Genomic DNA, 12859 nt, shown 5'->3' with positions numbered 1-12859 from the left:
TAGGGGATACAATTACCGTAGTCGCCTGGCTACCAGGCTCTATGTGGGTATATTTACGTGAAAGTATGGGGAATGCACAAAGGCAGCTGTCTTTTCCAGGCTGTCAGCGGAACAGTAGGCGAAATAGTACTTTTAGGCGTGCTGGGATGTGTGCGGCCTCGACCTGTCGGGCATGTCAGGCGGGATCCTGTGTCAGGTGGATATCATTCCAACTAGGCCTCCTCCATGACTCGACCGCTTGGTCTTCTTCCGTGCGAGATACGGAACTGTATCCGCGTAGGTAACCTGAAGAGCTTCTTCTGGAAGGACCTTCCCCGAAGGATATCCCTTCGGGAGTCCGGGAGAATCGAGGACCTTCCGCGTCGCGGTTGCTTGAAAGAGTATGCTGGACACTTAGCGGGAGAGGCGAAGCCTTTCTGTCCATCCGCGAGCTCTGGTCACCTTTCGTGAAAGACTTGGATAATTTTGCTTCCCCGAGGCTATCCATTTAAACGCTATCCGGAAATCTGGATAACAACTACACTTTAGGATAACACATTTTTTGTGTTATACTACACTTTAGTATAACACATTTTTTGTGTTATATAATGAAGTTTGCATAACAAAATTCTTTACTTATAAAAAGTGTTATTGTAATAGATATTATAACACATTTCTCGTATTATTTTAATATTTGGATAAGTTTAAATTCTCATTATATATTCATTTATATAACACTAATTTATTCTATTATATTTTTATTCTTTATTTATATAATTAAAATTAACTTTCTAATATATACTAGCATCATCAAATGAACTTGATTTTCAAATAACAAAAAGTAAAAACATTCAACATTGTATTAACAATCCACAAATTAGTTTAAAACATTCAACATTGTATTAACAATCCACAAATTAGTTTAAAACATTCAACACTGTCATCAACGAAAAAATGTTCTTTAAGTATTCAAGTAGTCTTAAATATTCAACATATTCTACTACTTTCAGCACAAAATATTCTACAGCTGCCCAACACAAAGCCTTCAAAATTAAGTATCCTTTTCTATTTCGCTTGTCACATCTGCAAAAATAAAAAAATAAATATTTTATTGTTATTATCTAGCATCACAAATTACTTCAAGAAAAATGCTATGGAAATTATTTCCAAGAGAGGACACCACATACAAAATAATGAATTCACAACTACACCAAAGCAAACAAAGAAACCAAACACTAAAATATAAGACATTGGTTCTTTTTTTAGTATGAAATCATGTGTTCATGTATATGTGTGAGAGAGAAAGAGAGGAAGGAAACGATAGAGAAGTTAAACAAAATTTATATATGTGCCATACTAATCCAACCATAACAGTAATAAAATTGTTGAGATTAGCTTTTGGGACCTAGCAACAATAAAAAAGAGATAATAGTGATAAATACTGAAAACAAAAATCATTAACATGCTACTGTACAAATTGAAGGCACCAAAATCACCCTTCATGAGTCAAAGTTTTCCATAATCTATACAAGAGATTGAAATAAAGAATTTGATTGTAGAGTGCATAACAATAAATCAACAGACCTTGTGAACTACTGTAAACTACTATAGAATCACATAAGAATACAATATTTTGATCCTAAATTATTATAAATTCACACTTTGAATGAAACCCAATGGTCTTAAGAGCAGTGGAATCATATACATATGATTCAGTGCATATAAATATAATAGCATAATGTAAGAAGCAATAAAGAGCACTACATATGCTTGTGTGCATATAAACATAGCTGCATGATGTAAGATAAATATAAGATCCAATGGCCTAGAATCTAGATGACACTCATATTATATGTGTGCAAGGCAAACATGTGATTAGGCTTACTAAAAAAGAAGCAATAAAGAGCATAAATGGTTGTGCCAATTCATTAGTCTGAAATAGTTTGAGAGATTAAATAAAGATCATGACCATGTATTTAGACTAAGTCCAACAAGCCATAAGAAACTCATAAAAGAGAAACACAAATAGAACACCACAATAAACTAAGCTACAAAAATCAACAACAGAGTGTGCTTTGTGATCGAAGCCACTACCAAAAAAAAAAAACAGAGAGAGAAAACACAATTGACTAAACTTGGAAGTTTTATTAACCAACAATTCATAGCAAATGGAATTTAGAAACCTAAAGCTAATTATGATAAAGCAATTAAGCCAATAAATCGAAGCAAACAAATGCTTTTATCATCTAGCTTTCCAATGTTTTTTAATCGAACTGAATTGTTTGAAACTCAATTTGAGAAAGAGAGTAATCTCTATTTTGCCATGTTTTTTCAATTTTAAACTTATGCTTCAGGAAACAATTTTTGTATGATTCAAAGTGTATAACACTTAACTGTAGTTCATACATAAATTTTCGTTTATGAAAAGACTTATTAAGTGATTAATTCAAGTATGATGCATGAAAATTCATTAACAAGAGTATAAACTATATTTAAACCTTAAGTATGCTAGTCTTAGAATCTTATATAAGGCATTCATTCAAACACTCTGATTGCATAAACTGTAATCTATATATAATGTATAAATTGTTCATTAGTTCATAGCATATAGAAATGGTTATAAACTCAGATTTGTTCTTACAATGGATGGCCATTTATAACTTTATTTATCATAGATCTATGGCTCTATGCAAAAGTAAATGGAATGTTCAGAAATCTCAGCCAATAAATAAATATATATACAAAAATTGAGTTCTATAGCAAATGGAAAGTTCATAAATCTCAGCCAATTTTCTATCATCATCCAAAAACAGAAAACTCAGAACTAAGACAAAAACATATATATATATGTATGTATATCCTTAATTTATTGAAAACCCCCTTTTACTTAGAAATAGTTAATATATAAAACATAAGATATATCATTAAATATACAAATTAGAGTGGAAAAAAATATTAATCTACTAAAATTAGAATTACAAACACCTCTCTACCCATGCAACAAGCAGTAGCAATAGCATAAATAGAAATGTGTCACTAGGAAGGTAAGGACTAAGAATTATCTAATAGCTTTACAGTAAAATAACCAAACAGGAATATCCAGGACAAACACTCTGAAACAAATCATAAGTTTCCATAATGTGTGGGCTGAAGAAACTAGACAGTGATAACTTGCACATGTTACTATCATAAACAAGGTCTCAAAGCATATCAAGCGACCAGCTATCCTAAAACTTCATGTCATAGGAAACTAGACAGTGAGATAAATTATGCTTAGGAATTAATACATGTTCCCATTATGTTGTGGAAGTTGAGTGTATGCATGGCATACTTTTATTCTAAAAATATATTATTTACCTTCTGCCCAGCAAATCTTTCTTTAAGTTCTCTGATGTGTTCCTGGACTTGAGGAAGCTCCAGTGCACGTATAAAGCGATCTGAATCTATACCGATGGGACACTGAAAATTTTAGCACTACATTCTGTCCAACTGTATCGGGCACATTTACACCAGCCCAACCGATCCACCTTGCCTCAAACTCCTTCACGCCTTTAACACAACCATACAGTACAAGTGAATAACAAGTTTACAAAGAAAAAAACCAAATCATCAGGTAAAAAAAGTAACTAAAAACTATTAATACGGGGAACTATTTTGTTAGACACGCAATAATATCATCAAGTAAACAATCTTAATATAAATATAAATAGACCAAACAATCTTAAAAAATGAAGAGTAGGAATTGCATACCCAGAAGAGCACTGACTAAACCCTCAGCACTAATCTCTAAATGCCATATATCTTCCCCTTTCCTTACAACAGAGACTGGTAATCTGTTATCAACTACCAATAACCGTTGCCTAGTAGGCTTTTTATCTGGCTTTTCACATCGCTCATAATTGTTAGTCATTGCAGTATCACCTTCAGGGCACTGTCCAACAGTGGCAACTTTCGAATTATCATCTTCTGTTAAGCAGAAATCATTCTCAATATACTGAGCCCCCTATTATTATTGTTATTACTCTCAGTAGTTACATCGTTTGATTGATAATAGTTGCAGAGTAACATACCATGTCCAAACTTGATGCAAATGAGAAGCTTTACTATGCAAATAGCTAAGGAAGACCAACTGAATGCGTTGACTTTTTTCGTTGGTTTTCTGCAATTTGGACACAGTGATTATGAAAAGGTTAAAACCCTGGAAATGGTAGGCCAAGAGGGTATATGAATTCATTTCAAGAAAAGGAAAAGGATGTGCTACTAGTGATTATGTCAGATAGAGAAAGAGGGTAATGTACCTGTCTTGAAGATATGAGTTGTACTCGCAGATTGTAGGAATTGCTATTAGCCACCACAATATCAACCTATACACAATAACGGGGTTTCGAGGAGGAATCCACAAACAGAACTTCAGAAAAAAGGTGTTGAGCTCTACTGCGAGGAAGACGATACAAAGACTAACAACTTGAATGAAACGCCATGGACCAAGCAGGGGATGCCACTCATCTTTGTCCCACTGAGCTGGTGTAAATTGTTCTAGTGTTCTTTTGACCTGAGTCAGTAAAAATGCATCTAACTCGGTGTCAATAACAAAGGTTCACAAGAAACAGAAAATGAGACATAACAAGCAAATTTCTTAAGCTGAAAAGCACAGGGAATCCATGATTTTCTGTTTACATGAAAGAAAAAAACACTAAAACACATGTATTTCTACTCCAAACAATATGATCCAATTTTCAACTTCTTGATACAACTTAGTAACCCTCCATTAAATATTCAAAATTAAAACACCAAAATCAGGGCATACTTTTCCAACAATATTAACTCTCCATTAAATATTAAAAACTAAAACACCAAACTTAGAGCATACTTTTCCAATAATATTAGGCTGACGGCTTATCCCAACCCACTTGTACGTTTTTCCATCAAAGTACCTAACAGTATGCATTTCTACCCAGATACCTGCAGCATACACACCAAAAGAAACTTGTCATAATTTGCACAGAAAGCTCATATAGCAAACAATGAAAAATTATAGCCACATTCTGCTTAATATTGTGGAAGAAATAATTGAATACTATGGCTATGGATAGAGCTCAACAATTTATAAGAAGAAATTGTTAATAAATTGAGTTCTCACCAAACCAGTTGCAGATCAAAATATCAAGAACAATACTGTCCCACTAGCATTCATTAAAATTTGGTAGCATGTGACGGAAGGTAAGCTGAAAATGCCAAGATATGCTTTAATATACAGCCATAACCACCAAAGCACTCAAAACACACTTGTCTAAAACATAAAAGGCATTTGACCTCCGCTCAAAGAAGGAGAAAGCAGGACCAATTTAAATAAACTATGAAAGGCACACAATAAAACATATTATATTTGTCAAAGAACTAACCTCCATCATCTCAAATCCAATTGATAGCACCCAAAGAAGAGGCTGATTATGAAGCAATATAGCTTTACCCCACCATCCAATAATATGAGCTAAAACGAATTCATCAAAAAGTGTTTCTATAGAAATTAAAATATTATAAACATAGAGAAGTCAGAAGTCTACTTAACTACAACATAGAAGACGTACACAGTACACCAAGAGGATATGATCAGAGAATATCATAAGTAAACAGATTATTGAAGAAGAAATCATACATAAACATTCTTAAACCTGCTTGTAGGAGTTTCAGGAAGATATATGCGGCAGTCAGCTCCATAAGATCTTTCAGGAAGTTCTGCACGTAATTACAAAGGTAGAATTCCAAAGTATAAACAACCAGCATAAGCTTCTCATTCAACTGATGAAAAATAAAATAATTTGCATAAATAATATGAAAAGTTAAATTTTGCAAGCTTAAACTGCATTACCAACACCAAGATCTGGATGGAGAATCTTCATAAACTGCCGAGCATCATCTCGCTTCTAGAAAGAGAGAAAATGTAAAGTTGTTACCATAAGATATAAATAAAAAAAACAAAATCATAGATAAATGAATAACTTCAAAAGGCTGAAAAAAAATGTGATAAGAATCTGAAGTAGATGACTCTAGAGTGAATCAAAAGAATGCTTCTCCACAAATTTTTATTTTTTGGAAAAAAGGATCACTATACAGATAGGAAAGAGAAGAGCTGACCTGAAAAAGCAAAAATGTGAGAGCAACAAGGTAAACAACAGACATGCCATGAACTAAGTGCCAAATTGATGGATGCAGTCTAATCAGAATCCTGTATGAATTTATGTCAGAAAACAACATACAGGATTCAATTGAATACCCCTTTTATGCTAATTCTTTTGCAAAAAAAAAAAAAAAACAGGTGAGAAAAAATCTTACCCATGCGTCACCCTTCAGTCTCCGTCTGTCCCCGACCTTGCACAAGACACAGTCTACCACCACTTGCACCGATCTAGCCCTCACCACCAAAGCACCGCCTGCATCCCATCATCATCAACCTATAGTCCCTGCCTACGTCCCATAGTCGTCGAGCCTTAGTCCACGCCTAAGGGACAATCGGAGTAGCTCTTGCAGCGGAGCAGAAGAGGAATCAGAGAAAATATACCATCAAAAAACCCTTAATAAAGAAAATGGTTCAGTTTTTCCCCTAAACAAAAAGGTCTCTTCATACAACCAGTAGTAAATGTTCATTTTTTTGTCAAAATAATTGTTCCTTAACTTTACTAGAATAGCATTTATACATCAATAAAAAAAGAAAAAAGCAGCAAGTAATCAGTCAATTCCAAAAATTACAAAAAAATGGAAAGCCATAACTTTTAAAGAAAACCCAGAAACAAGATTTGGATCTCTCATGTCAGCTATTTCTTAAAAAAAAAAATAGAATATGAAATTGAAAGTGCAATTGCATTTAAGAGACAATGGCAAATGAAAAGCCAAAAAGGTAACAATCTTCATATAAATAAAAATCGATAGTTAGAGTATGAAGTCATTCTATACAACAGCAAAAATCATAATCTGCAAACCACCAATCTACTATACAAGGGAAAGACTAGCAACACATTAGACAATAAATCTAAAACTGTAGTTTGGGATTGGGTGAGGGGAAAGCAGAAGATCTAACAACGAAAGACTAGAGGAAATTTGCTAAAAGTGAGACAACATTCGTAGAACACCAACCTACTAAACACGTGGCTAAGAGCGGTTACATGTTATTAATAAATATACAATTGGAGGGAAATAAGTCTATAGCAGAAAGACCCTGAGATTCACTAAACAGTGAAGCCAAATGCATAGGCATCAACAAGTTGATATCATGTACTAAATTCTAAAATAAAATTGTCAAAATAAACAGTTAAAGTTATAATTTATTCCATGTTGATGTTATCAAATATATAAGACATCAAAATTACCCCCAAAGCCCACAGTACTTGAGTAGTGAGCAAAACACATAATGAGCGTTATCATTTCATAAGTACTACCTCTCATAGACGAAAATAAATTGCATATGCATCAAATAACTACCATTATTTTTTGGAAAATATTAGTACATACAGCCAGAAATATACCTTCTTCACAGCATACGAGTTGGTATCACCCCACCTGTGTTCACTGTGAGATGCAGAGACCGATGGCACAGGTGGAGCTACAGAGTCTGAATCTTCATCACCACTTGATGGTCTGTCTTCAACTGAAACTATGTTCATACCATATGGTGAATCCTCATTCACTTGGTCCATGCTTCCAACACTATTATCAACAGCCACATCCCCTGAATCACTATTTTCAGGTATACTTGATGAGGTGATATTACTGTATCCTAACTTTGCATCACCAAACTTCCCAAATTGATCAGAGGTCGGTGAACCCATGAACCTAAAATCATTAGGCAATGATTTGATCGATTGGAAATTTGGTGGAGGACAGGATTTTTGGGACATTTTCCCTGAATAATTCTGGAAACTACAAATATCAAATAATCGGATAAAACTGGGATCAAGGAAGAAGGCACCGACCGTACCCTTCTCGCTCATTTATGGGCCGCATAGACCTGATCATCAGTCAAATATATCATGAAATTTAAGGGTGATGGGTAATGATGATAATACCAAATGTTTAATTTATAATCAAACAAAATATGTATCTACCTAACTAGCTAGGCGCTAGTTATGATTGATGGAGTTTGTGCAAGAAGATCAATTATCAGATTTCAAAGAAGAAGAAGAGTCATGATTACACATAGCTATTACCTTTGTTCTTGTAGATGCTTCATTTCCAAGAGAAAGCACGGGAGAGGGCGTCCCCAGGGAAGAGAGTAGCAGAGAGGGCTTCCAATGAGGAGAAAAATTGAAGGAGAGGGTTTCGTTGGGGAGAGAAAACAATTGAGTGGACTTTACAGGGAGAGGGTGAAGGAGAGAGTACTCAACAAAGAGAGAATGATGGAGAGGAACCAAGGAGCAGAGAGTGTTTTAGAGAGAGAAAGAGAGTGAGTGAGGAAAAAAGAGATGTTTAACAAATATATCATTGCCGCTTAAAAATTTTGAGGCCCGCCATTTTGTTTCAACTTTTTTTTTACTTTGGCTATTACCGTATTTTAATTATAATACTTTTTAAATATTATTATAATGATGTGTTATGGAAAGGAGTGTTTGGTGTAGTGGAACCAACTCCCCTAACGATTTCTGAGCTAAAACCCAAGCTTTCTAACTTCAATTCAGTCCTTAAATTTCAAAATCATAAACACTTTAAAACCCAGCCAAAGCACAGAATTAATCACCATGCACAAAGCTTATATCTTACCTCAGTTCTTGATTGAACTCCTTAGCTGAACACTGGACTAATCCTTCAAGACTCCAGCCCAAAACACTAAATTCCCAGCTGAACTCCTTAAGTTTTCTATGGTTTTTCCTTGAGAGAGAAAGGGAGAAAGAGGGAGGGTCGGTTCCTTGTGTTCTACTATGTTATGAGATTTTACTTAGTCTATCCTTAGGTGATTAAGTTAATCCAAAGGCTCGGGGTGCCGGAAACGTCCCCGGGGGCAAAATGGTAAAATTCCCCAGTATTCCCGCCTAAGTTTCCTAACCTCAAATATATCTCCAATTATTTATTTCCATAGCCTCCTAATCTAAATGACCTTCCAGTACTTAAAAATACCCCTTGAATTGCCCAAATTCAAGTATTAAGCCCCGTTGTGACTTTTTCGCTAACTTGCTCCCTAGAATCGCCTCAAGTCGCATGCTGCAGATTTAACCACATAATAATGTGGTTCTCACAATTAAATCATATAATCACTTATATTCATATAACCCATACTAGCATGCTTATCATATAATCATGCATTAAACTTAATAAATTCACACATAAACCAATTATGCCCTCCCGGAACACTAATCAAGGCCCTTAAGCCCTATTAGTAATTTTGGGTCGTTACACTGCTTTTGGGCGAGGCTGAGCCTCTGGAAGGAGGTGGCCAATGACAAATAAGGCTTGGGTTGAAGCTCTTAAGGGGAGATAGGCGTTGGAACCTAACCTAGGGTGCTCGGGATAGATTCCACTACCATGTTTGGTGGAATTTGATGTCCCGGAGGCTAGAACTTAGCCCAGAAACCTTTACACAGTTATTGATGGTATCCCTTTATCTTGGTTGTGACTAGGTGTAAGCTAGGGCTCGGGAAACGGATCGTGCTCAGGGGTCATCTTTCGTAACCAAAACACTTGGAATTAAAGGTAAGAAAACTGCACCCAGTTGTGAGTATATAACGGGACTAAGGTCTCCCTGTTTTTGTATGCTTTCTGAAGGATGGTATTATGCCATGTGAATAGTGAACAAACAGCCTACGAGTGCCAGAGTTTACATTGGCTCACAGGCACGGCTTAGCCACTGGTAGCTGAGGAAAGATTAATATTCACTGAGCTCGGTTTTAGCGGACCGGGGTCAGTGGGGTAAACAGAGGGTGCGACCTAAAGGCGTCGACCCTGATTATCATGTGATTTGGTTGACACTGTTAATTAATGAATTTGGCATGCTGAGTAGTTGAGTATTAGCTCGTGAATTTCCTTATTGTATTTGTGGATTATGTGATTAGTATGGACTACTAAGTGTATGAACATGCTTAAAGAGTTATTCGATTATTATCATTCTTTGTACTATGATGTTATGTTTTCTTGTTGGGCCTTTGCTCACGGGTGCTGCATGGTGCGGGTAAGGGCAAGGGTAAGCTTGATCGGCCCTGACTTGGAGAACTCTAGAGGTGGAATGTACATGACTAGCTGCTCAGTCGCCACGGTTGAGGGCGGGACAAGAACAGGAGGACCATAAATGTTTGTTTTTCCCTTAAAGTGGCTAGTGGTTGTTTGTACTCTAGAAATTTTGTAAACTGACCCTTAAATGTTATTTCTTTTAGGATCCCATGTACACAACGTTTATTTATATAAAATGTATCTTTCATGACTGAAATACTTTAACCCGAGTTCATTAATGGTTTTAGTAACACTTTTTCAACTAAATGACTTGATTAGCAAGTCCTGCACCTTTATAAATACACAGTGTACTAGTCTTGGCTACCCAGGGCGTTACAACTTGGTATCATAGCATCCTAGGTTTAAGGGTTCCTGAAGACCGGCTGGACATGTACATTCGTTGCTAGAGACAAGCTCGATTCGAGGTTTGGTAATGTGGATATGTGCTTATATGCTTAAGTGATTGGAAAGAATTATGATTGTTGTTATCTGTTGGATTAATAGGAAGCAAGAGATACTGATAGAGCTTGGCTCTTGACTGCTGTGTGACAATATTGAGGCCTGCTTATTAGCACTTCTATGCATGTAAATGAATATCTGAATGATTATCTGCATATTGCGTTTATATGGGTGAATGTATGGATGGATGCCTATATCTTGAGTGCTTGTGATTGATTATGTTCCATTGATGGATTTTGGAAAAGCTTTTACCCTGTCATCATAATCTGATTGCCAAGTCGTTTATTACAGATTAACTTGGATAGTTATGCATCCAAGGAAATCTACGCGACTAGCCGGCACTAGGTCTGAGAGTGGGGGTGATGACCAGTGCTAGATTCCTCTGCCAGTCCCTGAGAACTGGCAGCAGATTATGGCAGAGATGCAAGTGCAGCTTCAGAGTCAAGATAAACAGATTCGTCTTCTACGACAGCAGGCTCCGTCAAGGAGTGTTACACCTATTGTGCCACCTGTAGTGGCACCAGTTATTCAGCCAGTGGAAGTTGGGAACAGGTGGGAGCCACTGTATGAGCGGTTTTGGAAGCAACATCCCCCAACTTTTGAGGGAGGACCTGATCCAATGAAGGTCGTACAGTGGATGACTATGATTACTACTATCCTGGATTTCATAAGGATAGAAGGTCTTGACAGAGTGGCCTGTGCCACGTATATGTTGAGAGAGGATGGCCGCATCTGGTGGGAAGTGGCATCGCAGACCAAAGATGTTACCGCACTGAGTTGGGATGGATTCAAGGACTTGTTGAGTCAGAAATACTACAATGTTGCCATCAGGGCAGCGAAGGTCAATGAGTTTGTGGGGTTGGTGCAGGGCAATATGACAGTTACTGAGTATGCCCTGAATTTTGACAGACTTGCAAAATTTGCACCAGATCTTGTGCCTACATATGCTACTAGGCAAGACAGGTTTATTAGAGGGCTTAATACTATGATAGCCCAAGATGTGAGGATTACAACAGTACCTGGGGGGACGACTTATGCCCAAGCTATTGAGAACGCTCTTATCATTGAGGAAGAGGAGAATAAGGTTTGGAAGGAAAGTGCTGCAAGGCGAGAGGGTCACAGAGTGGTGCCTTCATATTTTGGGTCTGGTAGGGGCGGAGGCCCCAGTGATGTGAAGAGGAAGACCCCTGACACTTCGATCGCTGTTGGTCCTGATAGAAGGGGTCGAGGTGCTCAGGGAGGCGGTGAGGCATGGAGGAGTTATCCGGAATACCCGAGGTGCAGAAGACACCAGCAGGGCGTGTGTCAGGCCAAGGCCTGCTTTGTGTGTGGAACAGTGGGACACCTCAAGAAGGATTGCCCAACAGTGAAGAAAGGGGAAGCAGGAAAGGTGGACAGCTTGACTCCAACTCGAGTGTTCACTTTGACACAGGCAGAGGCCGAGGTTAGTCCCTCAGTGGTGGTAGGTCAGCTTTCTAGCACTGGCTCTCCTTTTACTGTATTGATTGACTCTGGTGCTACACATTCATTTGTTTCTAGTAAGGTGATTGATAGATTGTGTAGACCTAGTGTGTATCGGTCTGCTGGGTTTGGGACTATATTGCCTACTGGGGAACTGGTAGTTTCTAGGAGATGGATCAGAGCACTGTCAGTGATGGTTGACAGTAGGGAACTTTCAATAGACTTGATTAAGCTGGACATGGAGGATTTTGATATAATTTTAGGGATGGATTGGCTGGTCAGATATGGGGCTACTATTGACTGCAGGAAGAAGATGGTGACTTTTGAGCCTGAGGGCGAGGATCCATTTGTTTTCGTGGGTGCGTTATGTGGACCCCGCGTACCCATGATATCAGCACTGAGAGCTAGAGACTTGATACAGGGAGGATGTATAGGTTTTTTGGCTAGTGTGTTGGACTCTACTAGGGTTTTGCCAGCAAGGCCGAGAGAGACCAGATTGGTTTATGAGTTCTTGGATGTATTTCCTGAGGATCTACCAGGATTGCTGCCACGCAAGGAGATTCAGTTTATTATTGAGTTAGCACCGAGGACAGAACCAGTATCAAGAGCACCATATAGGATGGCACCAGCAGAGTTGAAGGAATTAAAGATACAGCTACATGAACTTCTGGATTTGGGATTCATCAGGCCTAGCTACTCTCCATGGGGCACTCCGGTTGCTTGTTAAGAAGAAGGATGGAACTTTGAGGATGTGTATAGACTATAGAGA

At 37.5% G+C, this 12859-nt stretch overlaps 1 pseudogene; it reads right to left on the bottom strand.

The window, feature by feature from the left end:
* Positions 1-856: 856 nt before the first annotated feature.
* On the bottom strand, positions 857-11352 carry LOC133800587 (CDP-diacylglycerol--serine O-phosphatidyltransferase 1-like; annotated as a pseudogene).
* Between the last annotated feature and the right edge of the window lie 1507 nt (positions 11353-12859).

The sequence above is a fragment of the Humulus lupulus genome, chromosome 1 (assembly GCF_963169125.1).
Source record: "Humulus lupulus chromosome 1, drHumLupu1.1, whole genome shotgun sequence".
Classification (NCBI taxonomy): domain Eukaryota; kingdom Viridiplantae; phylum Streptophyta; class Magnoliopsida; order Rosales; family Cannabaceae; genus Humulus; species Humulus lupulus.
This window is presented reverse-complemented; position numbering and strand designations above follow the sequence as displayed.